This window comes from Rattus rattus, chromosome 12, assembly GCF_011064425.1.
Source record: "Rattus rattus isolate New Zealand chromosome 12, Rrattus_CSIRO_v1, whole genome shotgun sequence".
Taxonomy (NCBI): Eukaryota; Metazoa; Chordata; class Mammalia; order Rodentia; family Muridae; genus Rattus; species Rattus rattus.
The window spans coordinates 56,360,640-56,377,618 of NC_046165.1; the positions used below are offsets into that span (position 1 = coordinate 56,360,640).

A 16,979-nucleotide genomic window follows, 5' to 3' on the forward strand; every position below is an offset into this window, starting at 1 on the left:
GTAGACAACTCACATTATCAGGATGCCCATCTAATTCTTCTGTTTTGTTCAGAGGAGCCATGCCATGAGTCTTTCATTTAACATCCTTATATCCAGAGTATCACTACATCATGACGTACAAAAATGCATGGCGATTCTTCCATTTCCAACATTCCGCCCTCTTTAGAAGTGCAGACAACAGCTTTGGATTAGAGTTCGAATGCCCACAGGGGCAGCATAGTTCTGTACCTTGGAGTCATTATCCTGTAAGTTTTACCTTCTGTACCTGCAGCCTGTGGAAGCTGAGGTCCTCCACTGACATCTATGTGACTCTACCACACAGCTACTATGTACATAAATTTGTCAAGTGCTTTTCTCCTGGTAAACGTGCATGTTCAAGTTTTTAAAAGGGAGTTATTTCTGGTGTGTTTTAGTCTACTGCCAGTCAGTACATAGACAGTATTAAAACATTAGGATAGCTGTTTCCACAACAAATAGATTGCTAGTTCCAGTTTGGAACAAGTTCTTTCCTCTAGTGCCTTATGTAACTTGCCCAAAGGGAAGCAGACATTATTTTTAGGTGAGTTATTTTATTAAGACTACACAATATTCCTCCATTTCCAAGATCCCTCTTCGTTTAGAAGTGCAGAGGTTTGACAACAGCATTGAATTGGAGTCCAAATGCCATCAAGGACAGCACAGTTGTGTGCCTTGGTGATTATTATTATCCTGTGTGCCTTGGGGTCATTATTATCCTGTAAGTTCCCCTCTCTGCCTGCAGACTATGGAATTTGAGGTTCTCCACTAACATCTGTGAACAGTTCTGAGAACTTTGAGATCTCAAAACCAGTAAGTCCTTGCTTTGCCAACCTGACAATCTGAGTTTCATCCCTGGATCCCTCAGTGGAAAGACAGAATCAACTCCAAAATGCTACACTCAAACCCCAACGCAAGTACCCTGGCATGTGCTTGCCCATACTCACGCATACTGTATACACACACACACACACACACACACACACACACACACACACACTCCAATGATGATGATGATGATGATGATGATGATGTTGATGATGATGAAGAAAACAGAAATTTTCCAGCACTATAGTAGGCACAACTATTTGTTCATATTCAGTATTAAATAGAACCAAATCAACAGATAAATGATTTAATTACTTTGAAAACAAGAAACTAATCAGTACACTAATTTGCTTATGTGGCTTCAATGCAAATTAAATAGCATTAATAATTATATAAGATATATGTTTAAATGTACATATAATTTCCAACATCAAAGTGTTTGTGTGTGTGTGTGTATGTGTGTGTGTGAGTGTGTGTTGGGTTGTGTCATCCATGCATGTAACCATGTGGGTGCACACACAGAGTCACATGCAAAGGCCAGAGAAGAACTGGAATCTTACTCTATGATTCCCATCTCATTGCCTTGAGGTCTGAAGATAGTACAGTAATTATATCAGGAACAGATGATTTTCTGCACATCATATCTATGAAAGTTCCTTTGCTCTTTCTTCAATACCAATCAACAAGCAGATTCAGTCCATGTGACTTTCATGTGTCTACTCAGTTAACCCAAGTGCTTCTTCAGAGAGTCATACATGGACCACGCAACTTCATCATGGTGTGTGGGATATGTCTCATCCACAGAAGAGCAATACCCTTGTAGAATGCATTTAAGCCTTGTTCTCTCTAAATTTAGGAAATGGCTTTCCTCAATGTGTTAGCATAGACAAGACTGGGTTTCAATCCAAATTTTAGCAGCTTCCATAGGATCCAGGGCAGTGTTGGCACAAAAATCAGCACTGTCAGAATCAGCTAGATATATTGTCGTGTGCCATAAATAGTTGTTTTCCTCACCAAGTATGTTGGTATATATGGCTTTGAAGATGTCATAGAAGTTGAACTTGCAGAGCCCTTGCATGGAATAGCCAATCAAAGTTGGCTGGTCTGTATTGGTGAGTTAGCTATACTCCTTTGTGCTCCAGCAGATTGCACTCCCAGCCACCCCCCAGAGACCTCTGGATTCACAAATGAAACACACACACACACACACACACACACACACACACACACACACACACCAGTTAATTTTAAATGCCTTATCTATCTCAAAAGCTGGGCAGTTCTAATCCTCCTCCTCCCCACAACTAGCACACATTTCCCTACTGTAATCCTGACCTAATGCCCTCTAATTCTATATTTTATCTTTGTTGCCCTGGCTCCTTCTGGGTGGCTCCCTAGTCTTTGCTGCCAAAGACACTTCTGAGTAGTCCTTGGGGGCTGCATTCCTTCTCACCTCCATTTTGGATGATTTTCCTTCTGCAGATCTAAATCTGATCCATCTCCCTCCAAATCATGATACTCCACCTCTCCTCCCTTTCAGTTCCTAGCTCACACAAATCCAAAGGTCTCACCTCAGTCTAACTGCCTAGTCATTGACCATTGGCTGTTTACTGATCAACCAAAAACCAATTGGGGACAAGGACCTTCAGCATTTGGACACTCAGATTCCCAATTTGGGAGGCAGGATTCATTCAAAGCATTAGAACCAATCCCCAACACTGGTCCTTTAGCCAAACCATGAACACTGTCTTCTTTTGGTGTAACAGAATTCATAAAATATGCCCCTCCGCTTTTGAGAGTCCCCCTGCATGAGGCATTTTATGAAATCCAAGGGAACAATAGCAGAGTACATCAGCCTGCAGTTTAAGACCCCACCAAAACCACACAGCACAAAATACGCCACAGAGCCAAATTCACAGCAGTACCCTTTCAAGTCAGAGGCTGCCAGGTGCAGGGAACGTCAGGGGAGGCCCAGAGACCCAAGATCCCATTATGTACCACCTGCAGGTGTGGGCCTTTGAAGGGGTTCCTCCCCACCAGGTGAGTCAAGAATGAGAACATCCTCTTGCCTGCTATGGAGAACACCCACATGGGCCAAATAACATGCAGCTCATAAAGAGGCCGAATGTCATCCATTTTGGAAGAGCGTGCCCTTCACCGACACAAACTATTTGAAACACTCTTGTACGTGTGAACATCACAACCTTCCTGCAAGCGTCATTCTGACCAAAGTTGCCTGCTTCTTTCTATGTTGTATTCCAGAGTGACTTAAATAAAATTATGATTGTAGAACTCACAGAACAAATAACTACAAGTCCCATGTCCCTAAAAAATGGTGAGTTCCCACTGCTATTATTATATTTAGCAGTGAAGACTAAAATAGTCATATCGACTCAGTTGCCAGGTCTGTAAGACACACACACAAAGATTTGACAAGTAAAAGAGTAGGCATCTAACGCTTATGGTTTAGGATTTATTTCTCATTTATGGGTGCTTTTGCCTACATATGCTTATGAATGCTGTGCTCACAGAGGCTAGCAGAGAGCATGACACTCTCTGGAATTGGACTTGAAACACGTTAAAATAGCGATGTGACCACAGGAAAGGGAACCTGTATCCTCTGCATAAGCAACAGGTTCGCTTACCCTCAAGCCATCTCTTTGGCCCATCAAATATCAATCTTTGCAGTGATGTTCACATGCTATGTCCTACTTACATTCAGAACCCTAAAGGCTGGCTTATCTTTAACACCTTAACCCACCCTTCTCACCTCTAAGTGTAACTGAAAAGCTCTTTGGAGCAAACTACTCCCACAGGAAGTTTGATAGCTTTTATAAAGCTTTCTACATTCTGGTAACTTCTATCTTCTGGGGCAAATCTGACTAGAGTTCAGTAGTCCCCAGAGTAGACCTTCAGAGAGATAATGGTCTGTCTCCATCTTTAAAGAGTCCAAAACGGTGCCCAGGGGACCTGACTGTTGAGTGAAATAACTCTCCCACTCCTATAACAAAGTGATTATCATTACTGTTTTGGACTCTTTAAAGAGTTCCATTATCCTATATGTGACATTGCTTTGTGAAAAACTAGTGACAAATATATCAAGATTCTAGTTGGTGCCAGAGAGACTCTGTGACTGTGTTTCCATTTTTTAGACTTCTAAATTAGAAATTGGATTTAGCAATAAGAAGTTGGGATAAAAATAAGTTAGAAATAATTTTTAAAAGGGTTGTTTTGACTGGCTAGTCACACATAATGATGACCCCCTTAGAGTAGAGCCATGTGTTCCTAATATCACCTGTGACCAACACGTTCTTCAGTGATTGACACAAGAAAAATATTCAGGATCGAATAAAATGACCAAGTGTCCAATAAAACTCATTTTTATCCACCAGCAACCCAACTAGTCCAGGCAGTTATGATAAAGCCTGGTTTGAATGTAACATATTTAAAAATCTGGACAAATTTTGATAAATCACTTCAACTTCCCACCCACTCTCATCTGTTACTACCAGAGCTGGGGTGAGATTTCTGTTGCATTGTTATGAAGCTTGTTAATCACTGTGTCCCTGTGAACACAGTTAGTTGTGTCCACCCACTGAGTTCATTCTCTTGGCACACCAGAATGGGCTTATAATTAGAAGAAATCATATTGTCCTGACATTTGGAGAGCTGAGGCTCATCTACCCTTCACCAGTCACCCATGAAACATGCCACTTCAGAACTTGTCAACTTCTCCTTGGCAATGAGTAAATTCATTTGCCAATATTTTGCTAGGAATCTGCTTGGACACTTTGCTCAGGAAACAAATATCTCTGTCAAGAGATATCGAAAAATGGGAAGTAAAGAGAGTCACCCCCAAAGTACCCCGAATATCACTTGGTAACAAGAGAAGTAAGGAAAGAGGGAGAAAGGGAGGGAAGAAGGAGAGAAAGGGGGAGAGAAGAAGGGAGAGAGAGAGAGAGAATCTTTAATAGAAAAGATTTGTTAAAGGCTGAGGAAAGTCAAGAGCATTATCTTGCCCATATAAACATCCTATGACTCAATATTATCAAAGAAAAGAAAGTTACATATATTTCACCATGAAGCTAACATTCCCTATGGTTGAGGGCTTGTCATGCCTTCACAACACGTTTGGAATAAAAGGTCTATGTCCCCTTTCCATGAGTCTGTGTTCTCACCTTTTTTGTGCACAACAGTAGAACCAATAACCTCCAATTTGCCATTTAAAAACTATGTTGGAATGTTGCTTTTAAAACCTTGAAAAGTCTGAAACATATATTCACACCAATGTCTTTGGGGACCACTAGTCTTGCACAGTCTCTCATATTATTTACTTGGCTCTTCCATCAAGTGTGGGCAGGCAATTACAAGAATCAAGGAAGTACAACGTAGCTTCTAAGAGCACAAATGTTGTGGTTCAGCAAGATCTTGTTTATAGCAGAATGAATCTCAACTATTCTGTCTGATTCTCTAGCAAAAAAGTACATATTCTTTTTTGCACTCAAAGATGTGCAAAATAAAGTTCCACAAATAAAGTTGAGGTTCCTGGGGTGGGTGGGGCTGTTTCTTACCTGAGTTGAGTGGAAGGCATCTGCCCAGGCAGCAGAACAGAAACAATTACAGGAAAAAGATGTGAATGCATTAATTAGAATGCATCAGAGTGAGAAAGTAGACAACTCAAATTCCAGGTGCTACACACAAAACAATGTTCCAGAAGTAGCTATTTGAGGACTAACCTTTGCCAAGAAAACAAGTTTGTTTCCTGTTGGGACCAATAGGACTTCCCTTGTTCTAGGCTTTTATCTTTGAGGGTTAGATGTGAGCATCAGGTCAAGCATTGTCATTCAATAAACGAATAAAACCTGATTGTGTCTAACGCTGAGGAACGACCAAAGCAGAGACATCTCTGCAGCACAGTGCCCTCCATCTCTGAAGCTGTGTCCAAACATCGAAAGCCCAAAGCACATATGCTTCTCTCCAGATTAGGAGGTTTCTCTCCAGACTGGACATCCTATCCTGTTGAAGTCTCACAACATGTGAATCAGATGTTGAGAACTTTCTTTCCAATCTGCAGAAGTGGAACCTGAAAAGTGTTTCATCTAGGTCAGAGGACAGTCATCAGCAAGTGCATTTCTCTGGGGTTGTCCTCCCCGCCTCCCCCGAGCTGGGGACCAAACCCAGGACCTTGTGCTTGCTAGGCAAGCGCTCTACCACTGAGCTAAATCCCCAACCCCTGGGGTTGGTTTTTTAAAAGGAGTGCTTTACACTTTAAATCCTAAGTGTAATGGATATTTGATGTAGAATACTGGTAGTGTACTATATCCAGGCACACTTCTGTCTTTTTTGACCTCTACTGTGTTTCAGAATATTTCCAACTTTTTTCATTCCTTTTTCACAGGCCAGTTAGTCTTGGAAACTTGGCCATTCTGAATACATTGTTTAGAATCCCACATACTCGGTAACATTGTATTATAATTGTTTCCCTGTTTCAATTCATGGAGACTACATGTCACTCAACATTTAGCTTTCTTCATATTGTGCCATCCAAATAGTCCCCTCACCATGAGCACAGTAACCAGTTTACTGTAGTTGATTCATTGGCTTCAAGTTAGTTTATACTACAGCCTCAAACTATACACCATGAAAATAACATAATAATCCTTACTGAGGTGTCACTTAGCACTTGTCACTTCTTAAAGACCTCACTGTGACTGCACACTAGAACTGAGATGATGCAGAAGATGTGCCAACTGTAGCATTGAGTTGATAGTTGATTTGTCCCACGTAAATCTGAGTCAGCTTAAGCAATCTGTGCTCAGATTGTTTGGGGTTCAAAATTGGCACTAGGCAAAATAAATACCAATGGCAAAGGTCAAACTGTAGGTGGCATAGAGTTGGAGAAAAAATCCCCAAATAGAAAACAATTTGAGAGATTGAGGAAGGGTTGGGAAAATGAGTGATCTTACAGGGACTAGAGCAGGAGGTTTGAAAATAAAGGAAAAATGGTGGAGTATGCAGTCAGAAAGACACCTTTTGACCTTTTTCCTGCTATAAGGCTAGCTGGCCCAGGAACTTCTGAGTAGTCTCCTTGTCTCTACTTTCTATCATAGTCCAAACACATATTTTAATCTGTCTTCTTATGTGAGTTCAGTCAAAAGTCATCTTTTGACCATGTCCCTTCATAGATTCTCTGATTCCAATGCTGGAATACTGTTACCTTCATGTCTATTCTTTATTTTATAACACTTAAATGTTAAAAACCAGGTGTCATTAGTTAGGGTTCTCTAGAGTAACAGAATTTATAGAATGAATATATATATGCATACATATATGTATTATAGTAAATGTGTGTGTACATGTATGTATTTATGTGTGTATATTATATATATAATCCATGTATATATGGAATTTATTAGAATGACTTATGGGCTGTGGTTTAGCTAATCTAGCAATGGCTGCCTATGAATGGAAGGTCCAAGAATTCAGTAGTTATTCAGTCCTCAAAGCTGGATGTCTCAGCTGGTCTTTAGCATATGTTGAAATTCCAAAGTAGGTTTTAATGCCACTGAAGGAATGGACTTGCTAAGGAGAAGAGAGCAACCAGACAAAGAGCAATGTAGGCTGTCAGCAGAAAACATAACCCAGATTAGAGATGGATCTTCCTACCTCAAAAGATCTGTATTGAAGGTATGCCTTTCCATCTTACAGAGCATCTACTTCATATTAAGCAAAAATCCCTTACAGGTGTGCCCTTCCATTTCTGAGTTTTAGTTAATTCCAGATGTAGTCAAGTTGACAACCAAGAATAACCATGACACTAGGCTAACTTTATAGGCAGTGTTTAATTTAATATTGTAATCCTAAAATACAGCCACAACGTCCATTCTAAAAGCTGGAGAGGTGGTTCAATGGGTAAAGTGGTTGCCACATGAGGAAGACCTGAATTTGAAGATCCTGAACTCACATAAGAAGACAGATTAAAATATGTGTTTGGACTATGATAGAAAGTAGAGACAAGGAGACTACTCAGAAGCTCCTGGGCCAGCTAGCCTTATAGCAGGAAAAAATATATCAAAGAGACTTTGCCTGGAAATGAGGAAGGCAAGGACCAACACTCAACATCCTCTGAGCTCTCTATACAATATGCACCCACACACACATGCACATAGAGATTTTGTTTCTTTGTTTGTTCGTATGTTTTAGACAGGGCCTCACTTTGTAACTCTGGCTATCTGGGAACTTGTTATGTAGACCAGACCAGCCTGGAACTCATAGAGATCTACCTGCCTACCAAGTGTTGGTATCAAAGGTAAATGCCACCACACTCAGGTGAGATTTTGTCTTTAATTCCATTCTAATACCCAAAATAAATAACCATTACAAAACAGATCCAAATGCATTGTCTCTGACATGTCTCCATCTTATTGCTCTCTAGTTCTGTATAACTCTTAGAATCTTAGGTTCATTTTATAACATTCTGAAAATATTGGAAAATCTTGATAATGTCAATCAAGGTGTCAAATCCCATTTTTGGACAATTTTGATTTCATTAACTCATCCATCAACAAGTATCAGTAGATACTAATGTTTTTAAGTGCATAGTTCAGGTTCTGAGAATATAAGAGTAAACCAATTTAATCTCAGGCTATCAGCCTGTAGAAGAAAACCACTGTGAGAAAAGAAGGCAGCTGAAAGGAGCTGTTGCCTTGGGGTAGAAACCTAAGCAGTCACTATGCACAGTTGGGTGTGCCTATAATCCCAGTACTTGAAAGGCAGGGGCAGAAAGATAACTTCACCCCCTATACTATATATAAAAAATTTAAAAAACATCTTCCCACACTTTCCAATGATCACTAAACGGCATATCACCTAACACAATATAAATGCAATGTTTATGCAATATAAATGCAATCATATAGGTGCCCTACTATACAGTTTAGATAATAACAATGAGAAAAACTCCAGATGTAGTCATCAGAAACAATGTAAAAAATATTTTTGACACACCATTGGCTGAATCCATGAACACAAAAATCTTCAGCTACAGAGAGTTTGCATATGTAAGACATTTATGCCACTTACTGCCTGTCAAAGATACACAGATTTCTCTGAGACAATGCATTCCAGACAGAAGAAATGAAAAGACTCCAGAAAGAAACTTGTATAGTATGTTTGCAAAGAGGAGAGGCCTCGTTGAAGGAATAAACGAGGAGAAGATGGATTGGATGTCAAAGGTAAGTGGGAACTGGTCAAGGAGGGCTTTTTAAGTCTCAGTAAGTGTAAGGCTTTGGAGGGTTTAGGTAAAGAAATGTAATCAACGAGCTTTGAAAGAACCTCTCTTGAGTCCAGAATGTGGGGCAAAAATAGCTAAGAAGAAAAGGTCACCCACAAGGCTATTGTAACAGTTGGGTAAAAGGTTTTGGTGACTACAAACAAAATAATGGCATGAGAGATGGGAAAGTCCTGGGCTACATTTTGAAAGTGAAATCTATGGAATTTGAAGTCAATATATATTCTGGAATTCTTCTCTGTGATTAGGAATAGAAATCAGAAGATGTCACTTTGGAAGGCTTAGGGAAGGGGGAAAGCATCGAACCAGCCAAGGAAATTGCCACCAGAAATTATAGTGGGGAAGGCTACTCAAGGGAAACTGCCATAGACATAGTGCTTCTTGTTTAGTGTGGAGCATGTGTCCCTTATCCCTTAGTAGCAAGATGAGGAAGAATGGTAGTACTTTCGGAGGTCAAATGCACTGTTCACACAAGTTGCAGTGGTAGTGACTATCTTAGTGTTCCTTTGTTTTGAAGAGACGACATGGCCACACCATCTCTTATGAAAGGAAGCATTACTTAGAGCTTGCTTAGTGTTTCAGAGGTTTAGTTCATTATCATCATGGCAGAAAGCATGGTGGCACACAAGCAGACATAGCGCTAGAGAAGTAGCTGAGAGTTCGACATCTTGATCCAAAGAAAACAGGAAAAGAAGAGGCACTAGGCCTAGCTTGGGGTTTGGAAATCTCAAAGCCTACCCCCAGTGGAGTACTTCCTCCAACAAGGTCACTCCTGCTCTATCAAGGCCATACTTCCTAATCTCAAGTAATGCCACTCCATAGTGACTAAGCATTCGTGTGTGTGTGTGTGTGTGTGTGTGTGTGTGTGTGTGTGTGTGTGTGTGTGTGTGTGTATGCCTATGGGGGTTATTCTTTTTCATGCCATCAGAGTTGACCGACCAATTTTATTACAATTCAAATTAAAATTTCAACGATGAAAAATCAAAGGAACTAACAGATGGGGAACTGGTACCATGTGGGCAGGGGTATGAAGATCGAGCTCAATTACAGAAAATAAATTTTCTGTCTTTAGTGGTGAAACGTGGCTTTACAAATAATAGAGCTGCCTGCTTTCCCTGGGATTAACTCTTTCAAAGCCATTTTCTTGTTGTGGTGCTTTACCAACAGGCTGATCCTGGCCAGAAGTTCTGCCTTTGCTCCTCAGAAATTATGATTAATTGCTTCTCTAAGAGGAAATGGCTTGCTTTTTTGCACATTATTTAACCTTGTGTGTCAAGAGACAAGGTTTGCAACTGTCAGTTTTACTAACAGATTGCACACTTACTTCCAAAATAGTAAGTAGTATCTGGAGCTAAGCCCAGCATTGGCCACCAGAGTCCAGAGGAAATGGAAAGACCATTCCATGCTACATAATTCTCTGTTGTTCCAATGCTTCTGAAAAGGACCATTTTAGCTAATGTACATATGTACATAGTTTGACATAATCATGGCCACCAAAAGGAGCTGGAAGAATGAAAGCAGGATTTCTCAGCAGTCAGAACTGTATCCTATGGGCAAGGAGGTGGAGCAGTACCCAGAAAGCACTGCAGAGCTAGGGCAGTACCCAGAAGTCATTAGGAGAGGTAAGGACTTCTGGAAAGAGGTGGGGTAGCGTCCCAGACATTTCTAAGGAACACATCTTGGTCCCTGCATCCCGTCAGCACTCTCAGAAGAATCTGTGATCAGAAGGTTGGCATAGCACCCCAACAAAGTCAAACACAGGGAAAATCAGGGCTATCAAAGGCTGAGGAAATGTGTCTAAAATATTCTTTTCAGGTGATATTTGTGCTGAGTGCAATCCCAAAAGAGATGGTGTTAGAAAGACAGCCTTGGTGCTCACAGCCAAGTTGCCCACAACTGCTGTGGGCAACTGTGACAAGGAGTGGAGAACAGATAGCAGGCATGGGGTAGGAGCACACTTTTCTGCTCATGTTGCTGAATTATCACCAAATGGGATTAAGTTGTTGCAATCTAAGAGTGCAGGAGGAAGACAGAAGGTTGTGAAGACTCTCGAGTCCCTGTTCCCTGAAAAGACAGTTGTCTGTCTCCATGTGGAACTAGAAAGAGAGAAAATGGTGCTTAACACAGTCACACACACACACACACTCACACACACACACACACACACACACACACACACCACGCCCGGGGGCAGGGGACTGCGGGGGGGGGGGACTTTCCTTTATCCCTGGGGAAACAGCTGCTGGCCTGGGGTGACTATGTCAGCTTCTCCTTCCTTGTGACCCTATAACTCAGTCCTAAGCTAATAAAGTGCATCACACACCCAGTTTTCTAGCTTTGTGGCTGAGTTGGGAATGATAATGGCAGTGAGTGCCAAGTACACAGAGGGAAAATACAGAACCTGCCGGAAGATCTTTACTTTCCGGGGAATTTTTAATTCAACCCTAGGGACTCAATTTACATACTGAGATCACATTCACTGGGTGGACGTACAAACACACACACACTGAATGTCAATAGAGGACTGTGATTACTCTCCCCTCAAAACTGTTTCACATATTTAACACCAATTTTTCCTCTTTAAACTGTGAACAACTGGAGACTTATAGGTGAGATTCTCTTAACACTTAAAGTCTTGTGTGGTTGGGAGTTTTGTAGGGGGTTCTCTCCAGCTGTGCATGTGGTGTGTGTCCATGTGTGTGTGTGTTTCTATAATAAAATGGTAACATATCTCCAGGGAATAAATTATTAGAAACAAGTACCAAGTCACATTGGACATGAATAGGTTACTTCCTCATCCTCGTAACAAAGTCTTCATTGTGGGGTTCTGTCTCTGCCAGTGGAATCCTTCTCAGAAATGCTTGATTTCCAGTGGTCATTTCAGAAATAGATTTATGCCAAATGAAATTATAGTGGTGAGTTGTCGATAAATTGAAAGGATGACATTTAGCTAAGAACAAAGAGATTTCTGGGCATCAAAATACAGACCAAAGTGGCTTGGGTTTGTCTTATCTACTGAGAGAATGAAGACCATTGTCAGCAATCAGACCGCCAATATTCCAGAAAGCATTGGCACAACCCTGAGGGCGTACACACGGCCACATAGGAACCCTCGGGAGGGACTTCAATCCTATCAATGTAGATCCCAGTCTCCTTGGAAAGAGCTAGAAATGGTAGGGAAAATAGAAAGGTCCTGACCACTGTCTGCACCATCTTCAGCTGTGTTTAGAGTCAAGAGTCATGGGGCTTCCATAACATGATGCGGTCTGTGTGAGCTCACTTCCCCATCAACGTCGATACTCAGGAGTGGGGGCATTTGGTTGAAATCTGAAAGATCTTGGTATAAAAAATATATCCACAGGGTCTGGATGAAGATAGGTACTGATTGTTCTGTCTCTTGGGCCCAGAATGATGATTTAATCCTTGAGGGAAATGATATTACACTTGTTTCAGATACAATGGTTCTGATTCAGCAAGCCACAACAGTTAAGAACAAGGGTGTCAGGAAGATTTTGGATGGTTTTGGATGGTATCTATATGTCTGAAAAGGGTTAGAGCAGCAGGCTGATGAGTAAGACTTCAGTTACCAGCTACAGAAACAAGATCCCAGTTCATCAGTACAATTTGGGATGTCTCTGGGGAAAATAAAGAGCTGTTATTGGTGTCAGGGGAAGGGTGTGTGTTTAATAAATCTCAGAAATCCAAACTAATTATAAAAAAAGACCTCTGCATACTAAGACATTGATTAGCTCCTTCATAACAAACAGATTAATTTTGTGTACTTATTTAGTATAAGTTGCTCATATAAACTCATGTTTAAAATCTAAGACATGTTTCTTTTTTTTTATTATTATTAACTTGAGTATTTCTTATATACATTTCGAGTGTTATTCCCTTTCCCGGTTTCCGGGCAAACATCCCCCTCCCCCCCTCCCCTTCCTTATGGGTGTTCCCCTCCCAACCCTCCCCCCCTTGCTTCCCTCTCCCCAACAGTCTAGTTCACTGGGGGTTCAGCTAAGACATGTTTCTTAAATCTAAGATGTCAACTGGGATAAATCTGTGCACAGAAGAAAATGATTAGCAGTATCATGTTTCTGTCTTAATGTACTGTAAGTCCTATATTAGCAGTTCATCTACTTATCCCCAATAATTGGAGTAATATTAATTTCATTTCAAATAGATTATTGCATGAACACAAAGGTCTTAAAGTATTATGCCAATGTTTGTAGAAGAGAAATGTGGAATAAAGGGGGAAGAAATGCCTAGGTGTGTGGAACACTGGCTGTGTAAGTGTAAGGACCAGAGTTTGTATCCTCAGGTCTAAACTAACCTGTGATTCCAGCCTGCTGGGAAAACCGAGATGGTATCTGCAGAGCAAGCTGGATAGCCAGACTAACCCATGTCATAGCCCAGAGTTACATTGAGCAACCTTGCCTCAGCAAATACAGTAGACTGATAGAGGAAGGCTCTACATGCCAACACCAAGCTTCCAAACACACATAGGTGAACATGCACCTGCACACACATGTGCACCCATGCACATATGAACACATATACATGTATACACACAAACCACACACACATACACATGCAACACATGGCAAACCAAACTAACCAACCTCCCACAAATATATAGATCTTCATCAGGAGTGACTAAAATGAATATAAAACATCTTTTATGAGTACAAATATTTTGCCTGTATGTATGTATGTACGTATGTATGTATGTATGTATGTAATCATGCATGTATGTATGTATACATTTGTGCCTCATACATACCCGGTGCCTGCAGATGTTTGTTTGATCCCCTGGAACTGGAGTTAAGGATAATTGTTTACCACCATATGGATGCTGGAAACCAAATCCAGGTTCCCTGCAAAAAGCAACAAGTGTTTAACCTCTTAACCTGTGAGGCTTCTCCTCAATCCAATAATATCGTTTGCACACATAATTCCACTAGCTGAATACTTAAGTAAGTACTTACTAGAAGATCATGTATGGCAAAACCCCGTGGGAGAGAGAGCTCATCACCCAGACAGGTGGGCACTCCTGAGACTGCAGGGCAGGAGAGACCTCCAGTACTGCCCACCCTTGCCCACATCCCTGGCCCAAGAGGAAACTGTATAGGGCCTCTGGGAACAGGAAGATATGGGCACTCAAGCTGCAGGTACCGTGCAGTGCAGACACCCCCTGAATCTGAAGGGACCTGGTCAAACAGCTCCCTGCACCAAAATCCCATGAGAGGGAGAGCTAAACATTCAGAGGGGCAGACACACCTGGGAAGCCAGAGGACACTACACTCTGCACACATTTCTGACTCTAGAGGTAAACGACTAGCACCATACCCGCCCCTGTGCACAGGGACCCAAGAAAGGGCTGGGCAGGCCCTTCTGGTTGTTGCCTTTGCAGAGAGCTGAAAACCAGCCCCAGAGGAGCAACTTCATGCCCAAGACCAAAGGTAAGACCAATTCTTCTGCTCCAAGTGAACTGACTGGTGGACTCAGGACACATACCCACAGGACACAGTTGAAGACCACTAGACAGGAAGGACTACACACCTGAAAGCAGAACACTCTGTTCCCATAACTGGTTGAAAGAAAACAGGAAAACAAATCTACAGCACTCCTGACACACAGGCCTGTAGGACGATCTAGCCACTGTAAGAAATAGCAGAAGAAAGTAACACCAGAGACAACCTGATGGCGAGAGACAACCGCAGGAACTCAAGCAACAGAAACCAAGACTACAGGGAATCATCGGAGCACAATTCTCCCACCAAAGCAAACACTGAATATTCAAACACACCAAAAAAGCAAGATCTAGATTATAAATCACATTTGATCATGATGATAGAGGACTTCAAGAAAGACATAAAGAACTCCCTTAGAGGAACACAGGAAAACATGAATAAACAAATAAAAGCCTATACAGAGGAATCACAAAAATCCCTGAAAGAATTACAGGAAAGCACAATCAAACATGTGAAGGAATTAAAAATGGAAATAGAAGCAAGAAAGAAAGAACAAAGGGAGACAACCCTAGATATAGAAAACCAAAGAAAGAGACAAGGAGCCACAGATACAAGCATCACCAAGAAAATACAAGAGATAGAAGAGAGAATCTCAGGAGCAGAAGATTCCAAAGAAATTATCTAAACAACTGTTAAAGATAATATAAAACAGAAAAAGCCACTGGCCCAAAACATACAGAAAATCCAGGACTCAATGAGAAGATGAAACCTAAGGATAATAGGTATAGAAGAGAATGAAGACTCCCAACTCAAAGGACCAGTAAATATCTTCAACAAAATCATAGAAGAAAACTTCCCTAACCTAAAGAAAGAGATGCCCATAAACATACAAGAAACCTACAGAACTCCAAATATATTGGACCAGAAAAGAAACTCCTCCCCGTCACATAATAGTCAAAACACCAAATGCACAAAACAAAGAAAGAATATTAAAAGCAAGAAGAGAAAAAGGTCAAATAAGATATGCAGGCAAACCTATCAGAATTACACCAGACTTCTCACCAGAGACTATGAAAGCCAGAAGATCCAGGACAGATGTCATACAGAAACTAAGAGAACACAAATGCCAGCCTGGTTACTGTATCCAGCAAAATGATCAATTAATATAGATGGAGAAACCAAGATATTCCATGACAAAACCAAATTTACACAATATCTTTCTACAAATCCAGCCCTACAAAGGATAATAAATGGTAAAGCCCAACACAAGGAGGCAAGCTACACCGTAGAAAAAGCAAGAAACTAATCATTTTGCAACAAAACAAAGAGAAGACAAGCACAAAAACATAATCTCACATCCAAATATGAATATAACAGGAAGCAATAATCACTATTCCTTAATATCTCTCAACATCAATGGAATCAATTCCCCAATCAAAAGACTCAGATTAACAAACTGAATACGCAATGAAGACCCAGCATTCTGCTGCCTACAGGAAACACACCTCAGAGACAAAGACAGAGACGACCTCAGAGTAAAAGGCTGGAAAACACTTTCCAAGCAAATTGTCTGAAGAAGCAAGCTGGAGTAGCCGTTCTAGTATCGAATAAAATTGATTTTCAACCAAAAGTCACCAAAAAAGATGAGGAAGGACACTTCATACTCATCAAAGGAAAAATCCACCAAGATGAACTCTCAATCCTAAATATATATGCTCCAAATACAAGGGCACCTACATACATAAAAGAAACCTTACTAAAGCTCAAAGCACACATTGCACCTCACACAATAATAGTAGGAGATTTCAACACCTCACTCTCATCAATGGACAGATCATGGAAACAGAAATTAAACAGAGACATAGACAGATGAAGAGAAGTCATGAACCAAATGGACTTAACAGATATTTATAGAACATTCTTTCCTAAAACAAAAGGATATACCTTCTTCTCACCACCGCATGGTACTTTCTCCAAAATTGACCATATAACTGGTCATAAAACAGGCCTCAACAGATACAGAAAGATAGAAATAATCCCCAGACCACCACGGGTTACAATTGGTCTTCAATAATAATAAGGAAAGAACACCCACATATACATGGAAGTTGACTCAATGACAACCTGGTCAAGGAAGAAATAAAGAAAGAAATTAAAAACTTCTTATAATTTAATGAAAATGAAGGTACAACGTACCCAAACTTATGGAACACGATGAAAGCTGTGCTAAGAGGAAAACTCATGGCTCTGAGTGCCTGCAGAAAGAAACAGGAGAGAGCATATATCGGCAGCTTGACAGCACACCTAAAAGCTCTAGAACAAAAAGAAGCAAATACACCCAGGAGGAGTAGAAGGCAGGAAATAATCAAACTCAG

At 40.8% G+C, this 16,979-nt stretch overlaps 1 pseudogene; it reads right to left on the reverse strand.

The window, feature by feature from the left end:
* Positions 1-1,584: 1,584 nt before the first annotated feature.
* LOC116913175 lies at positions 1,585-2,904 on the reverse strand (annotated as a pseudogene).
* Positions 2,905-16,979: the final 14,075 nt, after the last annotated feature.